Here is a 13,110-nt window from a genome sequence, read left to right on the forward strand (position 1 = left end):
GCCATCGCATCCTGTTCACGTTCCCCCTGGTCGGCCATAGTTTCACAGATGTGTGGTTCAAGTTTTTTGAGCCCACAAAACAACTGCAGTGATATGACCATCCATGTCGTTATTTCAAAGAGGGGGAATATTCAGGCCCTTTTCTACAGGCCAATCACCACGGCCTAACCAGTTAAAAAAAATGCATTCCTGTGCATGTTTCAAGTCACCTTATGCTCATACTTCCTCCTGTCGTTCTGGGACAAAGTGTCATGCCATCCCTTGAGAATATCAGCGTTTCCACCGGTAACTCTAAACTGGGCGGTGAGCTCCGCTCTGCTCCAGAGTTTGTTGGACTTTTCCGCAATCTGCAATACGCGGAGCTCGTGTAGTTCTGAAAAACTCTGCTTCGTGGAGCGGAGTTTTTTCCTCACTTGCGTTCGTCAATGTCAAGTTGGCGAGCGCGAGCCTGAGCGAGGAAAATCCACCTCCAGGCGAGATTTTTCCTTGTTCACGATCGTCAACATCAAGTTGGTGATCACGAGCATGGAAAATCAACCTGCCGGCGAGATTTCTCAATGCAAGCAGTCAGATTTCTCATTGCCAGTGGTCGTGTATGCTCGCGACTGCTCTCGTTGGGAAACAGTTTGTTCACGTTGAGAAAGCTGCCGCTCGAGTAAAAATATACTCGAGCATTGGAAAGGAAGCAGCGCCCGCTTTTGCTGTGTATGGTGCCGTTCATGATGATTGCACAGTGGGGACAAGCATCTGGCACTGAAAATTATCGTGAACAGCATTTATCCAATTCATTCCGCTGCTTGCGGAGCTTCCCGTAGTGCAGCAGAGGTTTTTTTTGGACTTCGCAGAGATCCGAGTAGCAGAACTCCGTGAACTCGGCCCAGGCTTACTCTCAACCTCTAACTTCTAGTGACCTCTTCTCCTTGTGGATTTTTCGTTGTAGTAAAATACATCTGTGGTTATAAATGCACAAGATACCTCTTCTCTGCAAAAGGTGAACGCAGGGCTTTAAGTGGGATAAAAAAACTGGGGGGGGGGGCGGTTCTCACATGGACGTGGCCGATGCAATTAAGGGCGTGGCATAAACAGTTCCGGTTAAATCTGTGCTTAGCATAGTGTGCTGCCGACTGGTATTTTGCTGCTTCTGCCATTGTATCCAGATATACAATATAGCAACTAACATTACATGTACAACAAGCCAGGACTATTGGCTTTGTCAGTAGCATAAGATAAATAGGCAACACTGTAACCCAACTATCCATAGCACCTGATCATACCATCCAGTTCGAACATTAGATTTGATTTAAGACCTGCAAAATGCTTCTCTTGCTGTATGGTGATTCTGTTCTTCCATGAGGGGATTCTGTCCTTCTATGAGCTGTGACCATACATTCTCTGGGCAATGTATATACCGTTATACCGATATGTATACCGTTGTCTCTGCAGAGAGACCTATCATATCGGTGCAATTTGGTGGCATATAGCTATGTAGATAAATGGTTAAGCAGTTTCTTCTCTAGAGTGGAACCTGCCACTTCGCATGGCCCTCTGGGAAATGTATGTCGGGCATTGATCCTCACCTCTAATATGAAGGTGAACCTTTTTTAATGCAAAATATGATTTTGTGTGGCCCTTTATGGTCTGTGGGTAAAAGTGTTTGTAGACACCTTCATCGGCGAGAGTTAAAGTACCCTCTGTGTGGAAAAAAACCCAGTACAGAACATTGTTTTCTCTTCCCTGAAGGTTACTTACAATCACCAAGAAAATGTAGTCTACTGTATTATTGCAGTCCAATTGAGAGATGCTTACCAGACCTATAAGAGCACCTTTCTTTAAAGTGAATCAGTCTCACTGGCCAGAATAAGGCAGCTCATTTTCTGTAGTTATGACAACGCCTCGGCTGCTCAGGGCTGGTCTGTGCTCCTTGTTCTAGACTAGACTGGCCACATGTGGACAAGCAGCAGAAACTTGTCACTGAGCTTCGGCGATTTGCAGCTTGTCCAGTGACCGACACACGCCTTGTACAGCATGTATTCACGACAAGGAGTATACTTCAGCGGTATGTGTGTACAACACATCTACTACTGAGTCTTTATGATGTCCGAGCCTTATAGTAGTAGAGCATGCAAAGTACACAGGTGTGCAACGTATAGAAACTAATTATGTGTGCAAAATAAATAAAAGAAAACAAAAACAACACCAAAATCTTCATTAATCATTGTAAAACTACTAAGCACCACTGCAACGTACACCACTGTACTCTAATCTATACCATTGCACACTACCCCACCATACTGTACACCATTTCACTCTAAAAACACTTCACTCAGCCCCACTGTATTCCACTACATTCTTCACTAATGCACTAGATGGCACTTTACTCCACAACACTGCACACAACAACACATGAAACTAAAATGCTATATACAGCAGCATTGTACACCACTACACAATAAAGCCATATTCATCACCACCCCACGCCACACTATACGCCTCTACACTATATACCACTGTACTCTACATCTCTCCATCATTTACCACTGCACTCTACGCTACACCACTCTACTGACAAAACACTATGCTCTACAACACTTCACTCTACACCCCTTTACTCAAAACAAATGTACTCTACCCCACTATACATATGCCAACTACTTTGCACCGCTACACTTTACACCAACATACACTTCAACATACTTCTATACACCACATCAACCTACATCACTATAAACCGTTGCACTCAACATCACTACACTTTACACCACTTCACTATACTGTAAAACAATCTTCTATACATTACTGCACTCTATACCACTACAAAACATGCAACTCCATGCTACTACACAATACTCTATGTCACTCAAGGCCTCTACAGACTATGCTATGCCGCTGCTGTCTAATACTTCTCTCTATACCATTACACTGAACACCACCTTACTATAAACTAATATGCTCTACATTACACCTACTTTATTCCACTGCACTTTGCACTACTATAAACAACTGCATTATACTCTATACCACAGCACTCTATAGTACTACACACTACATTACTCTACGATATTGCACCATGTCACTACACTTTAACAAACTCCACTACATGCTACTCTATTCTACTGTGCACCACAGTACTCTACCTCACTCCTCTCTGCATCATTATACGTTACACCATTATGCAACACAGCACCATACAACCATACACTATAATGCTCAAATGTGAATAACTACACTGTCTACCACTACATTCTATATTACTGCACTCTGCTCCTCTCAGCTCTATTGCTATCTATGCCACTACACTCTACAGCACTTCAATGTAACCAACACTACTCCACTCTACCCTGCACCACTGCAATATAATAACACCGTAATTCACTACACCACACTTCACAATACACCATTGCACTATATACAACGACAATATAATCTACACCACTACTATACTCTATACCACAGCACTCTACTCTACCTCACTACACAAAAACACCAATACACTATGCACTGCTTTACTCAAACCAAATGCTCTCTACACCAATACACTGTATAGCAATATATTCTGCACCATTGTACTTTTAAGCCACTTAATTCTAAGCCACACTACTACAATCTACTGCACTACACTATGCAACCTACACTCTACAAACCAAACTCTATAATATTGTACTATATTACACTATACTTCAGTAACATGCTAATCCACTATATACCATTACACTTTATTGCACTTTTATCCACTATCTGCCATTCAACAACATTACTTCACTATTATACAATATACAAGACTCTATACAACCGATCTTTACACTACATATCATTTTACTCCACCATATTATAAAGCAATATACACCTACACTATATAACAATATACTCTGCTCTGCGCCACTGTACCCAACACCACTAAACAATACTATAAAAACACTCCACTCTACAACATTATACTAAATAATAATACTATAGTCCACAATACTGTACTCCCCCCCCCAACATTTCACAACATGTTAAACTACTTCATAAAACTAATCTTCACCAGCCACGGCCGGTGGTAGGTGTAACTGCAGGGCGGTGACGTAGGGAGGGGGAGGGGCAGGGTGGGGGGTTGTAATGTATGGATTACGGACTTTAACAGGTAAGTAAATATATAAATAAATAAAACGAATTTTGTTGTGTGCACTGCATCACCAAATGCGATGCAGTGCACGCAACGATATTCGTTTTATTTATTTATATGTTTACTTACCTGTTAATGTCCGTTATCCATACATTACAACCCTCCACCCTGCCCCTCCCCCTCCCTACGTCACTGCCCTGCAGTAACACCTACCACCGGCCGTGGCTGCTCTTCACTCCTATCCACACCACTAAACTCCATTATATGGTGAGACCTATTGGCATTGGTTTTTCTCACTCATTCCTTGTGCCTCAGGCTGCACTTCTACTCACTCTCCTTCCTTGTGCCTCACACTGCTCTTCTCCTCACTCACCTTCATTATGCCTCACACTGCTCTTCTCCTCCTCACTCTCCATCCTTGTGCCTCATGCTGCTCTTCTCCTCCTCACGCTCTGTCCTTGTGTCTCAGGCTGCTCTTCTCCTAACTCTCTGTCCGTGTGCCTCACGTTGCTCTTCTCCTGACTCAACTTCCTTGTGCCTCACACTGCTCTCCTCTTCAATCTCCTTCTGTGTGCCTCATGCTGCTCTTCTCTTCAATCTCTGTCCTTGTGCCTCACACTGCTCTTCTCCTCACTCTGTCTTTGTACCTCCTGCTGCCCTTCTCCTCACTCTCCATCCTTGTACCTCCTGCTGCTCTTCTCCTTACTCGCTTTCCTTGTGCCAAATACTGCTCGTCTCACTCTCCTTCCCTGTGCCTCCTGCTGCTCTTCTCCTCACTCTTCCTCCTTGTGCCTCACGTTGCTCTTCTCCTCACTTTCTGTCCTTGTGCCTTACACTGCTCTTCTCCTCACTCTCGGTACTTGTGCCTTACACTGCTCTTCTCCTCACTCTCCTTCCTTGTGGCTCTCGCTGCTCGTCTCCTAACTCTCTGTCCTTGTGCCTAACGCTGCTCTTCTCCTCACTCTCCTTCCTTGTGCTTCACCCTGCTCTTATCCTTACTTTCCTTTGTTGTGCCTCACACTGATCTTCTCCTCACTCTCCTTCCTGTGGCTCTCGCTGCTCTTCTCCTCAGTCTCCTTCCTTGTACCTCACGCTGCTCTTCTCCTCACTCTCTGTCCTAGTGCCTCACACTGCTCTTCTCACTCTCCTTCCTTGTGCCTAATGCACGCTTTATCTTTAAGTATAGAGGCTGCGCTTTTCTTTTGTTCAGTGCTGCACCAGCGCATCACCTCAACATCATTACAGCTCGACCTCAGCACCAGAGCAGACCCACCTCAGCGACTGTGCAGCCCACCTCAGCAACAATGCAGCACCACCGCGACATCAGTGCAACATCAACTCAGCACTGCACTAGCTCAGGATCACTCAGCACCACATTCAGCACCAGTGCAGCACCACCACCTCAGCATCACTCAGCATCACCTCCCCATCATCACACCACCACCTGAGCATCGCTTAGTATCACCTTTGCACCAGCACACCACCACCTCAGCAACACTCAGCACCACCTCATTATACCCTCGGAATCTGGCATCTATTGATTCTCCTCTAGTGTCCGTCCACTGCTTGTAATTCAGGTACAATTTCCCAACCTCCAATCTCCTGTTGTTTTCTTGGTTATATTTTAGGCAACAAAAATGCTTATAACACCTTTTTATTATAACTTTTCAACACGATGCACAGCAGCCACAATGCTCTACAACATAGCTTAAAAACATTGGTAAAGCCAATACCTCTGGCTAAACACTTATAAGGTCCCAAATGTGAGACCGATTGGCTATGACAATGCTTCTTAAGTATTATTCAATTTTTTCCTGGACCCTCTGCCTGCCATAGGGGCACAATACACATCAGCATGATTTATTTAAGGATTAATCCATTTCCCCTGGACGCCCTGCACGCAATAGGTGCACAATAGCCACCAACATTATTTTTTAATGTTTATTCCATTTCCCCCTGGAACACTTTGCCAAAAATAGGTGCAAACCAGCATCCATTTTTTCAAGCATTATTCAATTTTCCCCTGCACATCCCTGACAGCCACAGGTGTCTCACTTAGATGCACACAAAGCAAACAGTTTCATCTGTTTGTTGTTATCCTGATTGTAAACTAAATAGTATGTTCTGGTGGTGTGGTTTGACTTTGAAATGCACTGTTGTTGGTAATTATTTAAGATACAAATAGTAACCATATTAAATTATATTGTCTGTAATAATTCAAACTGCAAAAATGCCACATTTCACTAAATATTGTTCTTGCTTGTTTGCTTTTAGGTGCTCAAGAGACATCACCCACAGTACTGCCTGCCAGTCGCGTGAGTTCTCCAATCTCTTCCACTTGTGCAGTTGATGGCCCCAAAGAAAGGTGGTGCCAAGAAAGTGGAGAATGGGGAGATATAAGAAGATTCAGATTTCCATCACGGGCTTGCCAGCCAAGAGCATTTTTCAGCATACTTGTGGGCACAGGGGGCTCCCAGGGGGCACACCAGCCCCCTGGGAGCAACGGCACCACCCCACCCTAAGCCCAAGGCCATGTCTCTCAGCGAGGCATCCACTGCAATCATGTCTATGCCGACGAGCAGTGACATTGAATTGGATTTGTCTCTTTTGCAAAGTAGTACCCAATTGTTGCAGGAAAATGAATAACAGCTGCAGCAAGCAATAGATCTTACAGTAGAAGCAGAACAGGAGATTAAACTTCCTGCTGAGCAAAACCTTCTCTTTTACAACCTTTGGCTTCCAGATCTCAAGCAAGAAAAAGATAAGTACTTCACCATCTTCTCCAAGCCCCCCATCTGATGATGTGGACAGAGATTGGCCCCCGGCTGAGTCGAAGACACGCTAGAAGAGGCTCAGGAATCTGAAAGTTCCTGAAAGCCTTACAATTATGGAAGGGGAAGCCAGTCATTGTGGAAGCTGTCCACACAAGATCAACATTACTCCTGCTAGTATTCAACCTACTTAGAGAGATGTGGCACCACCACCAGCGCCTGCGTCCATATTTGTTATCTCAAAGAGACCTTCATCCACCACAAGCTCAGAAGAGGTACGTACTGCAGAGATCCAATCATCAGCACACCTGCCTACCTCCAGTTTTTCAGGCATTGGCACCAGTGGCCCACTGAAAAGGTACACCTCTCCAGTTTGGGACTTCTTTTTGGTTAGCAAGCAGAAGGACAACACTGCAATATGCTCCAGTTGGAACGGTAGTGTTTGCCGAGGTAAGCTTAGTATTTATTGATTTTTATTTATTTAAAGTTTTGAATAGCACAAACATGACCCAAGTGGGTATCAGAGCGCTTTACATGAGGGTTGAGGATGACACAGGTTGATAGCTGCGAAAGAAAAATTAGGCAATTAAGGCAATATACATTAGAAGAAACAATTACATGATGACGGGCGAAAATGGTCCGGGACAGAGGCCAGGTAGCAGTTACGACAGGATACATTAGGAGCAGCAATAACACAGTAGCGGGTGATACAGGGCGGTAGCAGAGGCGAGTTGGTAACACATCAAGCTAAAACAGGCAGGGCGACAAGGGAGAGAAGCTAATGATTCAACTTATTGTTCATCAGTAGAGCTTTCACTTCCCCTTTGAAGGCAAAAGTTGATGGAATCAGTCTTGTTTCAACAGGTAGGGATTTCCAGATTCCCTGGGCAATGCCGGAGAAAGTACGTTTGTAGGTTTTCAGTTTTTTAAATTTCTTTGGCTTAAGGAGCAGAGTGCTGATGCTCCTTGAGATCCGGACGCTACCCAATAGTTACCGCTTATTTTCCAGGTAGAGAGGGGTATTGAACTCTATGGGTCATACAGGCAATTTTTAACTGGATCCTTGCCTCAAATGGGAGCCAGTTGAGCAATTTCAGGTCCGGCGAGATGTGGTTGGATTTCTTGGAACCAGTGGCAAGTCTAGTCGCAGCATTCAGAGATGGAGACACTACAGCAATGGCATACAGTGACTGACCCAAGACGCACATTGAGTATACCACTTTCTAATTCTCTCTGGAAGTCGCCTGCGTCACCATAAAATGAAAAGAATCCAGGCAACAATTATGAGCATTTTTAGTCGGGAGGGGCTGTACGGACGTAACCAACCAATGGCATGTTTGTACAACAGGAAGCTGGCTAAATTGATAGTGCTGGATCTCCTCCCTTTTTCTATTTTAGAAGGAGTATTTTTTGGGGGAGTTTATGGCATTAATTTTCCCGAAATGGAAGGTTCTCAGCAAGACCTACTTTGCCAGAGTGTCTGTTCCTGTGCTCCACCACGATGTGCTGAAATTGGTTGTAAATGTTTTGCAGCACAATGGTATTCAAACTATCCCCCTGACTACAAACATGTACACCAGTTGTCAAGCCACTGATTATATGTGTATCACTGCACACTGGATTGCTTTTGTGGGAATTAAGCAACGGATATCCTTTGGTCTCAGCACTGAAAATACTTTGAAGTGTGTTAGGTGGCGTGCAACATCCTGGAAGACTTTAACAGCAAGGTGTTTGAATGGCTTAAACCCATAGGTCTCAGAATTGGGTTTGTTGTCATAGACAATAGCAATATTATAGTTAAGGTCATGGCACATGGTGGCTATTACAGGGCCTCGTGTTTACACATTGCATCAACTTCATTGTCAAAACGAAGACCTAGTCAGAAGAATCTGCACTCATTTCAGCCATTCTTTTAAAGCCTGGCAGCAGATGAGGATCATTCAGCGTGCTAATAGAGTACCAGTTAAAGTCCTCATACAGGAGGCGCCAACAAGTTGGAACTCAACTGTCTGTTTGAGCTGTACAAACTGATCAATTAATCATGTCATGCAAAGAGGAAGTGCTGTAACTAAAAGCATGACCATTGGGATGGATAAATGGAAAGTAGTCAAATGCCTAAAAGAGATGCTAATTCCTTTTGAGGTTTTTACATGGGAAGTCAGAAAGGAGGACAGAACGTGGGCCAAACTATTCCATTGTTGTATCTGCTAAAGGATCAGTTAAAAAGCATGTCTGACAATTTCTGAGCTGTGGGCGATGAAAATGAAGATGCGTATACCTTGGTTCAGAGCTTAATTCTTCGCTTGGATGAGAATACAACATTACAAAAAAGTACTGCCCACTTTTATTCCTTTTACAGAAGGAGATGTTTCAGAATAAAAGACGTGGATTGTTGAGTGAGCCAGAGTCCTGGAAGAAAAATGGCTGGAACATAGAGTCCCACTCATGGAAAGAAGTTCTGGGATATCACCTTCAATTTCTAAGAGGGCAGTCCTGTTGTCCCACAACAGCCAACACCAGCAACAAGAACACTGGCATCAAATACAACAGGAACACAAGAATGGTCCACAGCCTCTGAATTGACTTCATGTCAAAGGGCAGGGCCTACGTCCAGTGCAGAGTTGAAGGCAAAAGAGGTTGAGCAAGTGGCAGCACCAATGACTATTGAGAGGGTGTTCCTTGAGTATCTGGATGACCCAAGAGAGATCTATGTCGATCAAAACCCATTGGTGTTTTGGTATGCGAAGATGCACCAATGGCCACAGCTTAGCAGACTGGCAACAAAGTATGTGGCCTGCCGTGTGAGTGCTGAGCAAACATTCAGTGCAGCTGGGCAGTCATCACAGTGAGAAGGACCAGTCTCTTGCCTCAAAGTGTGGAAAATGAACCAACTTTTTATACCACTGAATTACACCGTTCCTGAAATACTACAGGAGGAGGAAGAGATTGACTGGTCAGACTCAGATCAGAGATGTTAGCTGACCAACTTCTGGCCGAGTTTGATGATGAACTCATTAACATTTTGTACTTACCCAAACCTTACCTTGCGAAGACTTTCAGTCCTCTCATTGTTAACACACCGACAGCTCTTATAATCATTTATGTTATCCAGTATTGTAAACCATACCTCATTCCTTCTCAGAAACCATGTACAAGCACATTATGTTTTTCTACTTTTCTTTATTTCTTTGTTAATATAAATGAATAAACCTTATTTGAAATCAAAATATTCTGTTAGCATGGACTTTGTCTCTCAATTACTATAAATATTGGAAACATCTTACCACCTAGAAGGAAACTATTAGCTTTTCTTTCCAGCTTAATACTGCAAATTCCATTGAGTGTGACTGATACCAAACAGCATATGCGGACCACATGGCTTCAGAACTCCATGAAATGTCATATACAGATTTTTAAATGGCCTCCTATGATCTGAGCCTTTACATGGGACAGATTACAAGAATAACCATTTGTTTATGGAGAATGGTTATTTAATACATTTGAGATGTACCCCGCATCCCTATATGGTGACTTTGGGATATTAATTCTGCAGTAGTGCCTGATAGAAAATTTGCTGTTTTAATGATTAAACTCTAACCAGACATGAGTAGTAGCTCTTAGTTAATATTCCCAAACCATGAATGGCTTAATTTTGAAGAACTTCATGAATCGCGGGTGAGACATTCTGCTAAACCTGGGATTTTAGGTGCACCAGAGACTTGGCACCTATGCTAGGCAAAATAAATTTCCAGACCTTCATCGTGGAAAGTTGTGATACATTGTGCATGAAAATATTATCGATCAGAAAATATATGGGATACAGGATCTTCCCTCACCGATTATAATTGTATTGCAAAAGATTTTGGAGTTCAAAGACCAGAGGCAAAAGGATGACAGATGATTTCAAGTACAATGTCACAGCTTTGAGAACTTAGTAATATCCTTATATATGACCGGATATTTTATTCCTCATAATAAATGTGAGCACCATTACTAACACTCTTAAATTACTATTTTCTTGCTCCTTTTATGAAAAAGATACAGTTACATATCAAATAAATGTGCAATGTATATTCAGAAAGTTAGAACCTGCTGCAAACCATATGTTAAGCAACTGAAGGTAAGCAATTAACAAAACTGCTGTTCTGAAATTAATATTCAAATAGAATCCTCCCTTTGTGTCATGAACTATGGCAGTGCAATGGACTGCATACCTTTGCTACAGTGACTGAATTTTCAGGCAAAAAATTATTAAAGCAAACTAAAACTTAACTGTCCCATTGTTGAAGCAGGGAATTATTTCCAGGCAAAATATACACTGGCTTCCTGGAGTGCTGTTCACACATATAAAAGCAAGCATTGGCAAAGCCAACATGCTGCACCTTTTAAAGGTTAAAACTGACCTATTGGCTTTGCCAATGCTTGTTCACATTGGCACTCCCATGTTATGACACATGTGTGCCTCAGAGATGCCAGTACAAACATTATAGGACACCATGTGCACACAGCCTGACTTTGTGTGTTTATTGGTCGGGATGGGTGGTGACAAGGCTTCCGGAGTGTGAAAATTACAAGAGACATTACTTTTTTCCATGTTCATATAGGAAAATGTTGTGGGCTGATAACAATGAGCAGCCCTCTGAGCCAATTCCAAAAGTTAGCTCTAACCACAGTGGCTAGTGTCTGAAAAATGATGTTCAAACGCCCTTTTCTGTATGTAATTTTCTTATTTTAGGTTAGCAGTATGTTACAGCTAGATTGTGATAAGGACATTTGGTATATTATCATCCAGATATTGCAATCTTTCTTGTAATGGGTAGGAGATAAAGTACCCTCCTGCCATATATTACAAGGATATTGAAAGTAACTGAGGAGTTCCTTAACAATATAGATGAATGAGGTGGAAATCTGAGTTCCTTTATAAGGTTATGGAACTCTTATATGATACAATGGGCATGTTATTCTGTATTATACATGTTCACACCGTTTCAGATCCCAGAAACCAGTTAATTCCTTTGTGACTTGCTCTTTCATGTTAAAAGCAGACAAGAAGAATAAAAGCAGAATCTGTACTGTAAAGTTAAACAAGGCAAAAAGCAATTAGAAATCTTTACAAAAACGATAATAATTTGGGTAATAAAAGTCAGGTTACAAATCCTGTTGCTCTGATTGTTTAAAAAACTAGTAGAAATGTTATCTTTCCCCAGTGATCCATTGCATGAAAACTAATAGACATGCTGCCATAAATATCACATTTTTTCTGATAACTTTTTTCTTTCAGATACATTTATCAGAAGAAAAAGTCCGTTCTCATTTCCCTTGTTTAAACTGCAACTTGAATTATCTTCCGGGACAGACCTTTCTCCCTGGCTACTGGCTCTGTCAGCAGGCATTGTGACATGAGAACTCAACTGTCATAACTTTACAGTTGAGCATCTATGCAATTTCATTATTACAGGTGATTAGACCCAGCACCAAAGTTTCCTGTATGTTTTTTAAAATACATGGAAGCCTGCAATTCTGAACAAAAGATCATCTCTAACCACCTCATTACAATTGAGTTGTCGTGTTTGTAGTCACCTGTAATATCAAAATTATGTAAATGCTCAACTGTAAAAAGTCATTAGAGTTTACTTGTTACAGCATGATGCCTGCGGTCATGGTGAAAAGCATGTCATCAAGCATAATTATAGCTGCAGCTTAAACAACGAAAAGGGGCCCTCTTTTTTCCTACTTCTGATCTTTTCTAAAATAACCAGTGATCAGAAGAAAGGAGAAATATTTGGCAATTTCCTGATTGTTTGCTTGTTAAGAGTCATTACTGGAAACACACAATCTCTCTGCATGTTTCTACACATTCAGAGTTGTAAGTCCAACTTACATTAAACTGATTCTAGTATCTTTTTGTAGCAAACTAACTGCTGTTTTTTGTGTTTTTAATTTCCACACTGCAGATTTTATTTCATAGTTCTTGTTTGCAAACATACTATGTCTTTCATATGAAAGAGGAAGACACTAAGAACCTGATTTGAAAATTGGGGGACCAAGTTACTCCTTCACAAATGTGGTTGATATCCCATCTGCTATATTACAAGTCCATTATTGCCTGTGGCACGTGTGATACAACGGACAGGATATTCGTCACTTTTGTGATGGAGTAACCCATACACCAAACCCTAAATCAGACCCCAAGTTTTAAGTGGTTTGTGGGTCAAGTGATGATATGACCATGAA

The sequence above is a fragment of the Lissotriton helveticus genome, chromosome 5_1 (assembly GCF_964261635.1).
Source record: "Lissotriton helveticus chromosome 5_1, aLisHel1.1, whole genome shotgun sequence".
Lineage (NCBI taxonomy): Eukaryota > Metazoa > Chordata > Amphibia > Caudata > Salamandridae > Lissotriton > Lissotriton helveticus.